The sequence below is a fragment of the Oncorhynchus mykiss genome, chromosome 5 (genome assembly GCF_013265735.2).
Source record: "Oncorhynchus mykiss isolate Arlee chromosome 5, USDA_OmykA_1.1, whole genome shotgun sequence".
Classification (NCBI taxonomy): Eukaryota; Metazoa; Chordata; class Actinopteri; order Salmoniformes; family Salmonidae; genus Oncorhynchus; species Oncorhynchus mykiss.
In genome coordinates, this window is record NC_048569.1 from 85,963,154 (window position 1) to 85,979,435 (window position 16,282).

Genomic DNA, 16,282 nt, shown 5'->3' on the forward strand with positions numbered 1-16,282 from the left:
TTGTCGTGCTTCATAAACAACAGGTATAGACTAACTCTAGCCCTACGCCAGATGATGTGTGAAAGGGAACAGGGTCACGCAAGGTCAGCAAAGCACACCAACAGTAAGAAACAGAGGAAAAAAGTGGTCAGATGAGGCAGATGCTAAGCTATCGGACTGTTTTGCTAGCACAGACTGGAATATGTTCCGTGATTCTTCCGATGGCATTGAAGAGTACACCACATCAGTCACTGGCTTCATCAATAAGTGCATTGATGACGTCATCCCCACAGTGACCGTGCGTACATACCCCAACCAGAAGCCATAGATTACAGGCAGCATCTCCACTGAGCTAAAGGGTAGAGCTGCCTCTTTCAAAGAGTGGGACTCTAACCCAGAAGATTATAAGAAATCACGCTGTGCCCTCCAACGAACCATCAAACAGGCAACACGTCAATACAGGACTAAGATTGAATCGTACTACACCGGCTCTGACGCTCGTCGGATGTGGCAGGGCCTGCTAACTATTACAGACTACAAAGGGAAGCACAGCCACGAGCTGCCCAGGGACATGAGCCTACCAGATGAGCTAAATTACTTCTATGCTCGCTTAGAGGCAAGTAACACTGAAACATGCATGAGAGCATCAGCTGTTCCGGACGACTGTGTGATCACGCAGCCGATGTAAGTAAGACTTTAAACAGGTCAACATTCACAAGGTCGCAGGGCCAGATGGATTACCAGAACATGTACTCCGACCAACTGACAAGTGTCTTCACTGACATTTTCAACCTCTCCCATGTTTTAAGCAGACCACCATAGTCCCTGTGCCCAAGAATACTAATGTAACCTGCCTAAATGACTACCGACCCATAGCACACACGTCTGTAGCCATGAAGTGCTTCGAAAGGCTGGTCATGGCTCACATCAACACCATTATCCCAGGAGCCCTAGACCCACTCCACTTTGCATACCGCCCCAACAGATACACAGATAATGCAATCTATATTGCAATCCACACTGCCCTTTCCCACCTGGACAAAAGGAACACCTATGTGAGAATGCTATTCACTGACCACAGCTCAGCGTTCAACACCATAGTGCCCTTAAAGCTCATCACTAATCTAAGGACCCTGGGAATAAACACCTATATCTGCAACTGGATCCTGGACTTCCTGACGGGCCGCCCACAGGTGTTAAGGGTAGGTAACAACACATCCGCCACGATGATCCTCAACACAGGGGTCCCTCAGGTGTGCGTGCTCAGTCCCCTCCTGTACTCCCTGTTCACTCATGACTGCATGGCCAGGCACGACTCCAACACCATCATTAAGTTTGCTGATGACACAACAGTGGTAGGCCTGATCACCGACAATGATGAGACTGCCTATAGGGAGGTCAGAGACCTGGCCGAGTGGTGCCAGGACAACAACCTCTCCCTCAATGTGATCAAGACAAAGGAGATGATTGTGGACTACAGGAAAAGGAGGACCAAGCACGCCCCCATTCTCATCGACAGGGCTGTAGTGGAGCAGGTTGAGAGCTTCAAGTCCCTTGGTGTCTTCATCACCAACAAACTACCATAGTCCAAGCATACCAAGGCAGTCGTGAAGAGGGCACAACAAAACCTTTTCCCCCTCAGGAGACTGAAAAGATTTGGGTCCTCAGATCCTCAAAGAGTTCTACAGCTGCACCATCGAGAGCACTGGTTGCATCACTGCCTGGTATAGCAACTGTTCGGCCTTCGACTACAAGTCACTACAGGAGGTAGTGCGTACGGCCCAGTACATCCCTGGGGCCAAGCTTCCTGCCATCCAGGACCTCTATACCAGGCCGGTGTCAGAGGAAGGCCCTAAAAATTGTCAAAGACCCCAGCCACCCTAGTCCTAGACTGTTCTCTCTGCTACTGCACGGCAAGGAGTACCGGAGTCTTGGTCTAAAAGGCTTCTCAACAGCTTCTACCCCCAAGCCATAACACTCCTGAACAGCTAATCAAATGGCTACCCAGACTACTGGTACCCCCTGCATATAGCCTTGCTATTGTTATTTTACTGCTGCTCTTTAATTATTTTTAACCTATCTATTTTCTACTTAACACATATTTTTCTTAACTGCATTGTTGGTTAAGGGCTTGTAAGTAAGAATTTCACGGTAAGGTCTGTATTTTAAATTGACTGATTTCCTTATATGAATTGTAACTTACGAAAATATTTCAATTTGTTGCATTTATATTTTTGTTCGGCGTATTGTATTCGGTGCATGTGACAAATACAATTTGATTTGATTTGAAGTGACAGTTATGCTAATGATGGAAAAACCTGGGCAGTTTCAGTCAGGATCACAGTGCTGCGCGTGTCCTTACAGTTTCACTCAGTATGTGGTGTGGAGAAGCTCTGCTCTGTTCTCCTAAATGGCTCTGTGTTAGCTCTCATTTATTCAGATCCTTTGTTTATACACTATCTTGTTCTGACTCCTGACTCAATGATCATCATCCGGTCTGTCTGTGTACTGTAACACACACAACCAGTGTGTTTCAGAGAAGAGCTGTTCATGTTCTCCAGGTAGTTTAAGATGGATGTGTGTTTATGTGTGTTTGTGCGTGTGTGTTGTGTGTGTGTTTATGTCTTTATGTGTGTTTATGTGTGCGTGTGGGTTTATGTGTGTGTTTATGTGTTCGTGTGTGTTTATGTGTGCGTGTGGGTTTATGTGTGTGTTTATGTGCGCGTGTAACCGTATCATTTAAAAACACATATGTTTTATTTAACCATTATTTAACTAGTAGGCAAGTCATTTAAGAACAAATTCTTATTTACAATGACGGCCTACACAGGGCAAACCCGGACGACGCTGGGCCAATTGTGCGCCTCCCTATGGGACTCACAATCACGGCCTCTAGCACTGAGATGCAGTGCCTTAGACTGCTGCGCAACTCGGGAGCCCATCATAACCCTATCATAACCTTATCATAACCCTATCATAACCCTATCATAACCTTATCACCACTTGTGGTTTATACACAGACACCACTGTTGCATGATCCTTGGTTCAAATCATAATAATAATGGGTGGTGGCCAGGCCAGGCTGCAGTGGGAGTGGTAACCCGAGGTCAGAGCTTCATTAAATCATAGAGTGGGTAAATCAATTTCAGCTCTCTGGTATGGGACAGGGGGGTTAGCTAAATCCCCGGTGATGATGGAGATATCGAGGAGGCATTGGGAGACAGATAACAACATTGAGTGTTGAATGTTCATTTTTGCGAGTTCATCCTGATGTCAATTGTTTTTCTAGCTTTACAGAGCGACATACCAGCACATCATTTATTTTTATTATTTTTATATTTTACATTTTAGTCATTTAGCAGACACTCTTATCCAGAGCAACTTATATGAGCAAGGGAAAATTTTCAGATTTTTTCACCTAACCTTTTGCTTTTGCTAACCACCCACTAATTATCAAAATCCAGAAAAGAGCCATTAAATTCTACAATCACCTAAAAGGAAACAATTCCCAAACCTTCCATAACAAAGCCATCACCTACAGAGAGATGAACCTGGAGAAGAGTCCCCTAAGCAAGCTGGTCCTGGGGCTCTGTTCACAAACACACCCCACAGAGCCCCAGGACAGCAGCACAATTAGACCCAATCAAATCATGAGAAAACAAAAAGATAATTACTTAACACATGGGAAAGAATTAACAAAAAAACAGAGCAAACTAGAATGCTTTTTGGCCCTAAACAGAGAGTACACAGTGGCAGAAAGCTTTGACTATGTACAGACTCAGTGAGCATAGCCTTGCTATTGAGAAAGGCCGCCGTAGGCAGACATAGCTCTCAAGAGAAGACAGGCTATGTGCTCATGTAACAGATGTGAAACGGCTAGCTTAGTTAGCGGTGTGCGCTAAATAGCGTTTCAATCGGTGACGTCACTTGCTCTGAGACCTTGAAGTAGTAGTTCCCCTTGCTCTGCAAGGGCCGCGGCTTTTGTGGAGCGATGGGTAACGATGCTTTGTGGGTGACTGTTGATGATGTGTGCAGAGGGTCCCTGGTTCGCGCCCGGGTATGGGCGAGGGGACGGTCTAAAGTTATACTGTTACATTGGTGCCGTGACCCGGATCACTGGTTGCTGCGGAAAAGGAGGTCAAAAGGGGGGTGAGTGTAACGGATGTGAAACGGCTAGCTTAGTTAGTGGTGCGCGCTAAATAGCGTTTCAATCGGTGACGTCACTTGCTCTGAGACCTTGAAGTAGTAGTTCCCCTTGCTCTGCAAGGGCCGCGGCTTTTGTGGAGCGATGGGTAACGATGCTTCATGGGTGACTGTTGATGATGTTTGCAGAGGGTCCCCGGGTCGCACCCGGGTATGGGCGAGGGGACGGTCTAAAGTTATACTGTTAAACTCACTGCCCACAAAATGAGGTGGAAACTGAGCTGCACTTCCTAACCTCCTGCCCAATGTATGATCATATTAGAGACACATATTTCCCTCAGATTACACAGACCAGTGAAGAACAAACACCATTGTAAATACAACCCATATTTATGCTTATTTATTTTCCCTTGTCGACCCTTAACCATTTGTACATTGTTGCAACACTGTATATATATGTAATATGACATTTGTAATGTCTGTATTGTTTTGAAACTTCTGTATGTGTAATGTTTACTGTTCATTTTTATTGTTTATTTCACTTTTGTATATTATCTACCTCACTTGCTTTGGCAATGTTAACACATGTTTCCCATGCCAATAAAGCCACTTGAATTGAATTGAATTGTAGGGGAGAAAGAGGATATAGTAAGTAAGGAGAAAGAGGCTATTAGGAGAGGGAAGAGAGAGGGGGAAGACAGAGTGGATAGAGAAAAAGTGTGAAAGAATAAAGAGTTGAGAGAGAGAAAGAGTGGGTCAGTGATGGAGAGAGAGCGAGAGTGAGAGCGAGAGTGTGTGTGAGAGAGAGAGAGAGAGAGAGAGAGAGAGAGAGAGGGTTAGAGAGAGATCGGGAGATGTGGTCAGTTAAAAGGTTAGATAAAGGACAGCCCATGTCCCTAAAACAGATGGCTGCAGTCTGTTAAAAACATTCATCAGGCTTGTGTTAAAACCACAGGGCATATACTGAAAATATAGACTCCATTTACAAACAAGGAATTAGCATACGTTCTACAGAACACTGTCTCCCTAAGCACACTACAGCATGTGGGCAAAGTCAAACCGATTTGGAGAAGCACTTATGAAAATATTAATTTGCCTGTTTTAAAAGCCTTAGAGCTATTTCACTCACCCTCTTGACACTGATAGCTATGGTAGTGATGCTTTACAGTCTGAAATACACTCCTGACTAGAACTAGACACCTGTTGTTATAGACTGCTAGAGGAAGCAGCCAGACAGACAGTTGTGAGCAGGAACAGGTTATCACTCACCTGTTTGGCACTGATAGCTATGGTTAGTGGTCGACTAAAACGTTCCTGACTAAATCCAGATACCAGTTGCATTGAGGAAGCTGACAGTTGTGATCAGGAACAGGTCATGGGGATGTTTTGATTGGATGAAGGACTTGGACCTGTTTCCTCTTTACTGTCTGTTAGAGATCAGAGCTCAACCACTTCCTCTTGGTCCTCAGCTTACAGATATAGGCTCTCAATTTGACCTTATTGTCACAGCAAAAGAATCCTGCAGGAACAGGATTTTAACGTTTAGTCCATAATGTTGCTTGATCGGTGGTTAGGCTAGTAACTGGACTAAAGTAGGAGACATGAAAATTGCTATACTGTTAATATGTGTGTTAGTGTGGGTTTTCAGTGAATTTATATAAATCAGGAAGCTGCGGTGCAGGGAAATTCTCAGCAACAGAAGAGTGGTCAAATTAAGATCCTACATCTGTACTCTCCTGTTCACTCTGACTGACAGCTGTTACACTTGCTGGACGCCATAGGAGTTTACTGCCATGTATACAGTCTTGTCTCAAGGCAAATGTTTGACATGAGAGATTTCTGTTTTTATTCAGGACCAGGGTCCAGGACTGCCACTGTGCTCTGTCATATGGAATGTCGTTTACTGAATACTTCACTATTACATGTTTTACTAAATACGTTTTACTAAATAACGTGCAAAAAGTGATGCGCCTTCATTAAACTCTCTCTTCAATCCATATGGCTCTCATGTTTTCTACGAACAGGAAAACCCATATCTAGGTCTTTAGCTACACATTAAGAGGATCATTTTCAGTGACAAGCACACACTCATTATCGGATTACGATTGGCTGCATGGGAATTATGTGTTTCATAAATGTAGATTAGTGAATTAAACGGGGCTGTCCTGGCTCTTGTAAGCTGTGGTGTTCAAACAACTGGCTCTTCAGGGAACAGGAACAGCAACAATGATGGTGTATGACTTTTGGTACCAGGCTGTGTGTGTGTGTGTGTGTGTGTTGTGTATGTGTGTGTGTGTGTGTGTTGTGTATGTGTGTGTGTGTTGTGTATGTGTGTGTGTGTGTGTGTGTGTGTGTGTGTGTGTGTGTGTGTGTGTGTGTGTGTGTGTGTGTGTGTGTGTGTGTGTGTGTGTGTGTGTGTGTGTGTGTGTGTGTGTGTGTGTGTGTGTGCGCGCGTGTGTGTGTGTGTGTGTATGTGTGTGCCAAACTGGACATCTGAGGAAGGCTAATTGGCATGAATTCTGCTTCGTTACCACCCCATTCAGCCATAAACAGGTGTTTCGACAGGCAGGACCACAGGCGTAAATAGGGAAGAGTAGGGTTAGTTTAGCTTTTTAATTCAGCATCACTCTGTCAAGGGAAATATAGTAACAAAGATATCTACATATATTTCAGGGTGTGTAACATGTGTAACATTACAGTTTGGAAAACATACTATGTCCCAAAAAAGTGACCTCTTGGCACAACTTTCTCCGGGTATGGGGTAAGTTGAGCCGCGGGGCAGGGTGGGTTAAGCCGCCCCAAAAATGTCTGTACTGAATAAAATATTAACAGTACCTTTTTAAAACCATGTCTACATTTTTCCCCAAACACAATTCAACACAATCACAATTGCTTGTTTGTCTTTTAATAATTTAAAGCATCTTTTAACACAGGCTTAACACCTAACACACCTAGGTGTACCTTTAATTTTACACTTCAAATCAAATCAAATTGTATTTGTCACATACACATGGTTAGCAGATGTTAATGCGAGTGTAGTGAAATGCTTGTGCTTCTAGTTCCGACAATACAGTAATAACCAACGGGTAATCTAACCTAACAATTCCACAACTACTACCTTACACTACAAGTGTAGGAGGATAAAGAATATGTACATAAAGATATATGAATGAGTGATGGTACAGTAGATGGTATCGAGTACAGTATATACATATGAGATGAGTAATTTAGGGTATGTAAACATATAAAAGTGGCATTGTTTAAAGTGGCTAGTGATACATGTATTACATAAAGATGCAGTAGATGGTATAGAGTACAGTATATACATATGAGATGAGTAATGTAGGGTATGTAAACAAAGTGGCATAGTTTAAAGTGGCTATGTGATACATGTATTACATAAAGATGCAGTAGATGATATAGAGTACAGTATATACATATGAGATGAGTAATGTAGGGTATGTAAACATTATATTATATTAAGTAGCATTGTTTAAAGTGGCTAGTGATACATTTTTACAAACATTTCCATCAATTTCCATTATTAAAGTGGCTGGAGTTGAGACAGTATGTTGGCAGCAGCCACTCAATGTTAGTGATGGCTGTTTAACAGTCTGATGGCCTTGAGATAGAAGCTGTTTTTCAGTCTCTCGGTCCCAGCTTTGATGCACCTGTACTGACCTCGCCTTCTGGATGATAGCGGGATGAACAGGCAGTGGCTCGGGTGGTTGTTGTCCTTGATGATCTTTATGGCCTTCCTGTGACATCGGTGGTGTAGGTGTCCTGGAGGGAAGGTAGTTTGCCCCCGGTGATGCGTTGTGCAGACCTCACTACCCTCTGGAGAGCCTTACGGTTGTGGGCGGAGCAGTTGCCGTACCAGGCGGTGATACAGCCCGACAGGATGCTCTCGATTGTGCATCTGTAGTTTGTGAGTGCTTGGAGGGTACTATGGTGTTAAATGCTGAGCTGTAGTTGATGAACAGCATTTTCACATAGGTATTCCTCTTGTCCAGATGGGTTAGGGCAGTGTGCAGTGTGGTTGCGATTGCATCGTCTGTGGACCTATTGGGGCGGTAAGCAAATTGGAGTGGGTCTAGGGTGTCAGGTAGAGTGGATGTGATATGGTCCTTGACTAGTCTCTCAAAGCACTTCATGATGACGGAAGTGAGTGCTACGGGGCGGTAGTCGTTTAGCTCAGTTACCTTAGCTTTCAAGGCCCTCTTGAAGCATGTGGGAACAGCAGACAAGGATAAGGCTTGATTGAATATGACCGTAAACACACCAGCCAGCTGGTCTGCGCATACTCTGAGGGCGCGGCTGGGGATGCCGTCTGGGCCTGCAGCCTTGCGAGGGTTGACGCGTTTAAATGTTTTACTCACTTCGGCTGCAGTGAAGGAGAGTCCGCAGGTTTTGGTAGCGGACCGTGTCAGTGGCACTGTATTGTCCTCAAAGCGAGCAAAAAAGTTATTTAGTCTGTCTGGGAGCAAGACATCCTGGTCCGCGACGGGACTGGTTTTCTTTTTGTAATCCGTGATTGACTGTAGACCCTGTCACAAACCTCGTGTCTGAGCCATTAAATTTGACTCTACTTTGTCTCTATACTGACACATAGCTTGTTTGATTGCCTTGCGGAGGGAATAGCTACAATGTTTGTATTCAGTCATATTTCCGGTCACCTTGCTCTGGTTAAAAGCAGTGGTTCGCGCTTTCAGTTTTGCGCGAATGCTGCCATCAATCCACGGTTCCTGGTTTGTGAATGTTTTAATCATTGCTGTGGGTATAACATCGTCAATGCACTTTCTAATGAACTCGCTCACCGAATCAGCGTATTCGTCAATGTTGTTGTTGGACGCAATGCGGAACATATCCCAATCAATGATCGAAGCAGTCTTGAAGCGTGGAATTAGATTGGTCAGACCAGCGTTAAACAGACCTGAGCGCGGGAGCTTCTTGTTTTATTTATTCGTTATTTTACCAGGTAAGTTGACTGAGAAAACGTTCTCATTTGCAGCAATGACCTGGGGAATTGTTACAGGGGAGAGGAATGAGCCAATTGTAAACTGGGGATTATTCGGTGACCATGATGGTTTTAGGGCCAGGTTGGGAATTTTGCCAGGACACCGGGGTTAACACCCCTACTTTTACGATAAGTGCCATGGGATCTTTAATGACCTCAGAGAGTCAGGACACCCGTTTAACGTCCCATCCGAAAGACAGTCTCTGTCTGTAGGCTGGAAGCAACAAAATGTAGTCGTGGTCAGCTTTTCCGAAAGGAGGGCGGGGGAGGGCCTTATATGCGTCGCGGAAGTTAGAATAACAATGATCCAGGGTTTTACCAGCCCTGGTTGCGCAATCGATATGCTGATAGAATTTAAGGAGTCTTGTTTTCAGATTAGCCTTGTTAAACTCCCCAGCTACAATGAATGAAGCCTCAGGATATGTGGTTTCCAGTTTACATAGAGTCAAATAAAGTTTGTTCAGGGCCATCGATGTGTCTGCTTGGGGGGGAATATATACGGCTGTGATTATAATCGAAGAGAATTCTCTTGGTAGATAATGCGGTCGACATTTGATTGTGAGGAATTCTAAGTCAGGTGAACAGAAGGACTTGAGATCCTGTATGTTGTTATGATCACACCACGTCTCGGTAATCATAAGGCATACCCCCCCGCCCCTCTTCTTACCAGAAAGATGCTTGTTTCTGTCGGCGTGATGCGTGAAGAAACCAGCTGGCTGCACCGACTCCGATAGAGTCTCTCGAGTGAGCCATGTTTCCGTGAAGCAAAGAACGTTACAGTCTCTGATGTCTCTCTAGAATGCTACCCTTGCTCGGATTTCATAAACCTTGTTGTCAAGAGACTGGACACTGGCGGGTAGTATGCTAGGGAGTGGTGCGCGATGTAATGAAACCTAATATTACCTGGGGTACCAATGTAAGAAATAACACGTAAAAAAACAAAATACTGCATAGTTTCCTAGGAACGCGAAGCGAGGTGGCCATCTCTGTCGGTGCCGGAAACTCCCAAGTACTGTCTAACACAAGCCCTGTTGTTACCTCATATCCCAGTGATAATGCCTTGTATTACGCCTGGGAAGAAAACACTTCAATTTGCTGAACCATTGGCTCAACTTACCCCATGGCCATTGGCTCAACTTACCCCATTGAAAACATTTAGACTACATTAGCCCACACAGCTACAAGGAGGCACTTTCATGCTAGGTTTAGGACCTCATTTAGAAGCTTATAGAGACCCCAAATGATGTACAGAACAATCTTTAAATTATCTACTTTGGTTTAGATACAAGCATTATTTGACTTGATGAAAATCTGTTTTTTTGTTGTTGTTTTTTTGTCTGTGAACATGGCCAGACTGCTATCTGAAGGCCAGCTACTGTCAGCCTGTGAACATGGCCAGACTGCTATCTGAAGGCCAGCTACTGTCAGCCTGTGAACATGGCCATACTTGTATCTGAAGGCCAGCTACTGTCAGCCTGTGAACATGGCCAGACTGCTATCTGAAGGCCAGCTACTGTCAGCCTGTGAACATGGCCAGACTGCTATCTGAAGGCCAGCTACTGTCAGCCTGTGAACATGGCCAGACTTGTATCTGAAGGCCAGCTACTGTCAGCCTGTGAACATGGCCAGACTGCTATCTGAAGGCCAGCTACTGTCAGCCTGTGAACATGGCCAGACTGCTATCTGAAGGCCAGCTACTGTCAGCCTGTGAACATGGCCAGACTGCTATCTGAAGGCCAGCTACTGTCAGCCTGTGAACATGGCCAGACTTGTATCTGAAGGCCAGCTACTGTCAGCCTGTGAACATGGCCAGACTGCTATCTGAAAGCCAGCTACTGTCAGCCTGTGAACATGGCCAGACTGCTATCTGAAGGCCAGCTACTGTCAGCCTGTGAACATGGCCAGACTTGTATCTGAAGGCCAGGTACTGTCAGCCTGTGAACATGATCCAGACTTACCAATATCACCACAGTGTGCACTGATACCGGAGGCTGTTCAGGCGTGATTAGGAGCAGCTTGTCAGAAAAGGCCTGACACGTTGATTCTGGAGGTGTAGCAGCCCACTTCCAGAATCAGCCCTCCCTCTGGCCTCCCTCACAACAACAATATCTGGCTTCTTCAGCATACATGAAAACACATTCTCATCTACATCAAACCAGGCTCCTCTGACAAACACACACACACAAACAAATACTTTTTCCAGTCCAGCTGTTAGCAGTTGATGTTATTCTTCAATAACACAAACTCCAAAGCAAATAAAGGGTAGAAAAATAGCTTAATTTGAGAAGGACAAATCAAGGTGTTATGCTGGGAGGTAGATGTTGCGTCTCCTCTGTCCTCAGTTTTTCTCCACTGAACAAAGGAACAGGATGCCATTTATAACCCCCCAACCAAGCCTGGGGTTGACCGATCAGAAGTCCTTGCAGTAGAACTGGCCAATGGCCAAATAACAAGTATCCTGCTCCAGACTCAATGTACAGAACGTAGCACTGAGTTCAGGAGTGACATTCCACAGATTCTAAACAGATGTTGAACTGAAACCCAACTCCTATTTACAATTCCTTATTGACCATTAGTACTCTCGTTTTTAGTCCTCTCATCCTCTGTGTTGTGTATTTATCTTCAAAATATTCTTATACTGCCAAGTCTTTCATCCAAAAATCTTTCATCAATATCAAATTCAAATGAGTCCCTTGTACCCAGAAACAGGGTCACATACAGAGAAGAGCAGGGCCTCTATTATCATCTAATATTACACATTTATCAGATGAAAACATCTGGAACATTATGTCCCTAGTGTGGTGCATCTGTCTGGAAGAAATAATATCCTGGCCTTAATTCATTTAATGAGGGGATCATAATAATATCAGACACAAAGGCTCTGTTGTGGCCTTGTTCTGTGTAGTCTGGCGTCATGACTGACTGACCAGCCGTGCCCTGGCAGTGCCCTGTACCCTGAAACTAATGTGCTTACTGACTTTCACAAGACATCCACACCTGTGTCAAAAGTGTTACATACATGTTCACTGTTTCTCAATGGGAACCCCATTCAAATGGAATAATGCTACGCCTTTGCTCTCTTTTCTAAGACTGCCCCATCCTGATGATATTAACACTGTTTCAGACAGTTAGGCTGCTTCGGAAACAGGAAATACAAACCTCAATCCAGTCAGAGTAGTGGTACAATTTCACAGGATGTTTTGTCATCATTTTTAGTCATGCTTACCTCACAGTGGAACTATCCACACACAACCACACAACCTATAATAATAATAATAATCATGACAACATTTGTTTCTGAGAGGAGCTAAAGATAGATCAGCAATTTCCAGTAGCACAGAGAAAAATAACAGAATAATGTTGAGTTGGTACACTACAACTCAATCAAATCAAGTATAGTCTAAAGCATTTTCAACAGTGAATGCTAAGGCAACCAAAGCATAAAGGCAGTGGGGTATAAATACATCACTGATGGTGGCTATGGACAGAGCTTAGCAGTACAAACACAACCATGCTTAACATTGAATAACATCAATATTTCTGTAAGAGTAGGACTGATTGGATCCTCTCCTGATCTGGTACGAATCCAAAGGGTGCCTTGCTTCAGCTATGTTATTGGACAAACATGTATTGTACACACACACACACACACACACACACACACACACACACACACACACACACACACACACACACACACACACACACACACACACACACACACACACACACACACACACACACACACACACACACACACACACACACAGGGAGAGAGTAAGTGAGGGTGAGAGAGAGAGGCAGAGAGAGAACGAGTGGAAGGGTGAGAGAGAGAGAACCTCTAAAAATCTGCAAACAAAGAACCTGGGTCAAGGGCTTTAGCTTAATACACAAAGATACATGATTTTGAGTTTGAAGAGCTTATTACTTCCTTATACATGTGATTATAATACATGAATACTATAAATCCATGCTATCTGTGGAGCTGAATGTATAATTAATAAGGTATATGCCTGGAGGACACAGCCTAATAAATATGGCTGCTTGTTAATATGTAAAACGCTTAACTGAATAACAATCACTAGCTACGATTCATTGACCTTTGGGATAAAAATCTGAAAGTACAGCTCGTTACCATAGTATTTTTCAGTATATACAAATACCAGCTAGATTTGGAATGCAGCATATAGTAAATAATCACCATAAAACTATAAAGACAGTGGTTGAGTCTCAGGACCCCCAGAAGGCTGTCTATTGGGAATGATCATGACAGACTGGTAGAGATTATGGATCAGAGATAATTAGATGTAATTCTGTCCACACTGTACTGTGAGTCCACACCACAGCTCATGTAGAGGTTAGGCCAAAGAGGGCAAACTAAAGGAACTAAGGAGCCATTGTTTTCAGAGCTGGCTCTCATGTTTTCTATACTGTAATCCCAATCTACCTAATCTATGATGGGATCTGATAGAATACGTCATCTGACTGTCATCATCAACGGTCATTAACTGTCATTATCATGGAGCATCAACAGTAACTCCAACAGAAAAATATCCTACTAGAATAGAAGCCACTGAGCTGTCCACAAAGGAACAGGGGTACAATACAATACTTCATCATGCTTTTATATTTATTGGTTTTCAGCAGCAGCCTTCAAAACATGTTCAATAACACAGAGTGGTATGAAATTGGACAGCAATCATTTTCACCATAGAAATCCTCTGTCCTGTAGGTAGTGGAAAATCGGAATTAAAAGGCCTAACATACGCAGATTGATCACAACAAATTATAGCAATAGCACAAAGAAATGCATTTAAATGTTTAAATATTTCAGGAAAAAAACTGGTTTAATTTATATCTATAACATCATTTCATGCTATGAATGAATCCAACATCCAGATCCATACATGACTCATCTACTTTAAACCACACAAATGTTCTGTCACATAAAGTTGAAGTCGGAAATTTACATACACCTTAGCCAAATACATTTAAACTCAGTTTTTCACAATTTAGTGAAATTCTAGTAAAACTGACCTGTCTTAGGTCAGTTAGGATCACCACTTTACAACTTTAAGAATGTGAAATGTCAGAATAATAGTATAATAATAACTGACATTTCACAACTTTAAGAATGTGAAATGTCAGAATAATAGTGGGTCAGAAGTTTACATACACTCAATTAGTATTTGGTAGCATTGCCTTTAAATTGTTTAACTTGGGTCAAACGTTTCGGTAGCCTTCCACAAGCTTCCCACAATAAGTTGGGTGAAGTTTGGCACATTCCTCCTGACAGAGCTGGTGTAACTGAGTCAGGTTTGTAGGCCTCCTTGCCCGCACACACTTTTTCAGTTCTGCCCACAAATTTTCTATAGGATTGAGGTCAGGGCTTTGTGATGGCCAATCCAATACCTTAACTTTGTTGTCCTTTAGCCATTTTGCCACAACTTTGGAAGTATGCTTGGGGTCATTGTCCATTTGGAAGACCCATTTGCGACCAAGGTTTAACTTGACTCATATCTTGATGCCATCTATTTTGTGAAGCGCACCAGTCCCTCCTGCAGAAAAGCACCCCCACAACATGATGCTGCCACCCTGTGCTTCACGGGTTGGGTTGTTGTTCTTCGGCTTGCAAGCCTCCCCCTTTTTCCTCCAGACATAACGATGGTCATTATGGCCAAACAGTTCTATTTTTGTTTCATCAGACCAGAGGACATTTCTCCAAAAAGTATGATCTTTGTCCCCTTGTGCTGTTGCAAACCGTAGTCTGGCTTTTTTTATGGCGGTTTTGGAGCAGTGGCTTCTTCCTTGCTGAGCGGCCTTTCAGGTTATGTCGATATAGGACTCGTTTTGCTGTGAATATATATACTTTGGTAACTGTTTCCCCAGAAACATCACAGGCTTCTTTGCTGTTGTTCTGGGATTGATTTGCACTTTTCACACCAAAGTACGCTCATCTCTAGGAGACAGAACACGTCTCCTTCCTGAGCGGTATGACGGCTGGGTGGTCCCATGGTGTTTATACTTGCGTATTATTGTTTGTACAGATGAACGTGGTACCTTCAGGCGTTTGGAAATTGCTCCCAACAATGAACCAGACTTGTGGAGGTCTACAATTGGAGGTCTTAGCTGATTTATTTTTTAATCATGTCAAGCAAAGAGGCACCGAGTTTTAAGGTAGGCCTTGAAATACATCCACATGTCCCACTCCAACTGACTCAAATTATGTCAATTAGCATATCAGAAGCTTCTAAAGCCATGACATAATTTTCTGGAATTTTCCAAGCTGTTTAAAGGCACAGTCAACTTAGTGTATGTAAACTTCTGACCCACTGGAATTGTGATACAGTGAATTATAAGTTAAATAATCTGTCTGTAAACAATTGTTGGAAAAATTACTTGTGTCATGCACAAAGTAGATATCCTAACCAACTTAAAGTTTGTTAACAAGAAATTTGTGGAGAGGTTGAAAAACAAGTTTTAATGACTCAATCCTAAGTGTATGTAAACTTCTGACTTCAACTGTAGGTGCTGGAGAAAACCTGGACGGATGGATGACGGCACATTTATATAACCCAGTGTGTTTACCGATGGTTTAGACCTAAAAATCCTCTTTGGCTGATACCTGCCAAACCGCCAATCTGTTTACATAAGGCATACACACCATGAGAGACACACACACACACAAACGCACACACTCTCTTTCATACACACACACACACGTGAGTGACACACAGACAGGAAATGACAGTGCCTGAACTAAAGTTATTGTGCACTGAAGGTGATGATCCCTGATTGGATCAAGAGCAAATAAAATAAAATAAAATACAATTTTATTGGTCACATACACATGGTAAGTAGATGTGTAGCGAAATGTGTAGCGAAATTACCCAGATTCCACAGCAAAACCTAATACACACAATCTAGTAAAGGAATGGGTTAAGAATATATAAATAAAAAATATATGGATGAGCAGTTACAGAGCGGCTAAGATTCAATAGATAGTGTAGTATAGAGTATATATATATGAGATAAGTAATGTGAGATATGTAAACATTCTTAACGTGGTATTATTAAAGTGAATAGTGTTCTGTTTATTAGTGGCCAATGATATCAAGTCTGTAGGTAGGCAGCCGCCTCTCT

The 16,282-nt window shown here is 43.1% G+C and overlaps 1 protein-coding gene across 2 annotated transcripts in view; it reads right to left on the bottom strand.

Annotated features, from left to right (window-relative positions):
- The window catches only part of pde4ba (phosphodiesterase 4B, cAMP-specific a), a 348,841-nt gene that overhangs the window by 280,845 nt on the left and 51,714 nt on the right, over positions 1–16,282 (bottom strand). Inside the window, exon 1 of one of the 2 annotated variants that reach the window (XM_036978613.1) lies at positions 5,392–5,473. The exons of the other annotated variant lie outside the window; for it this stretch is intronic. The gene's annotated coding sequence lies outside the window, so the exon portion shown is untranslated. Of the gene's footprint in view, positions 1–5,391; positions 5,474–16,282 lie in introns of those variants that run through there. 2 annotated transcript variants of the gene reach the window in all.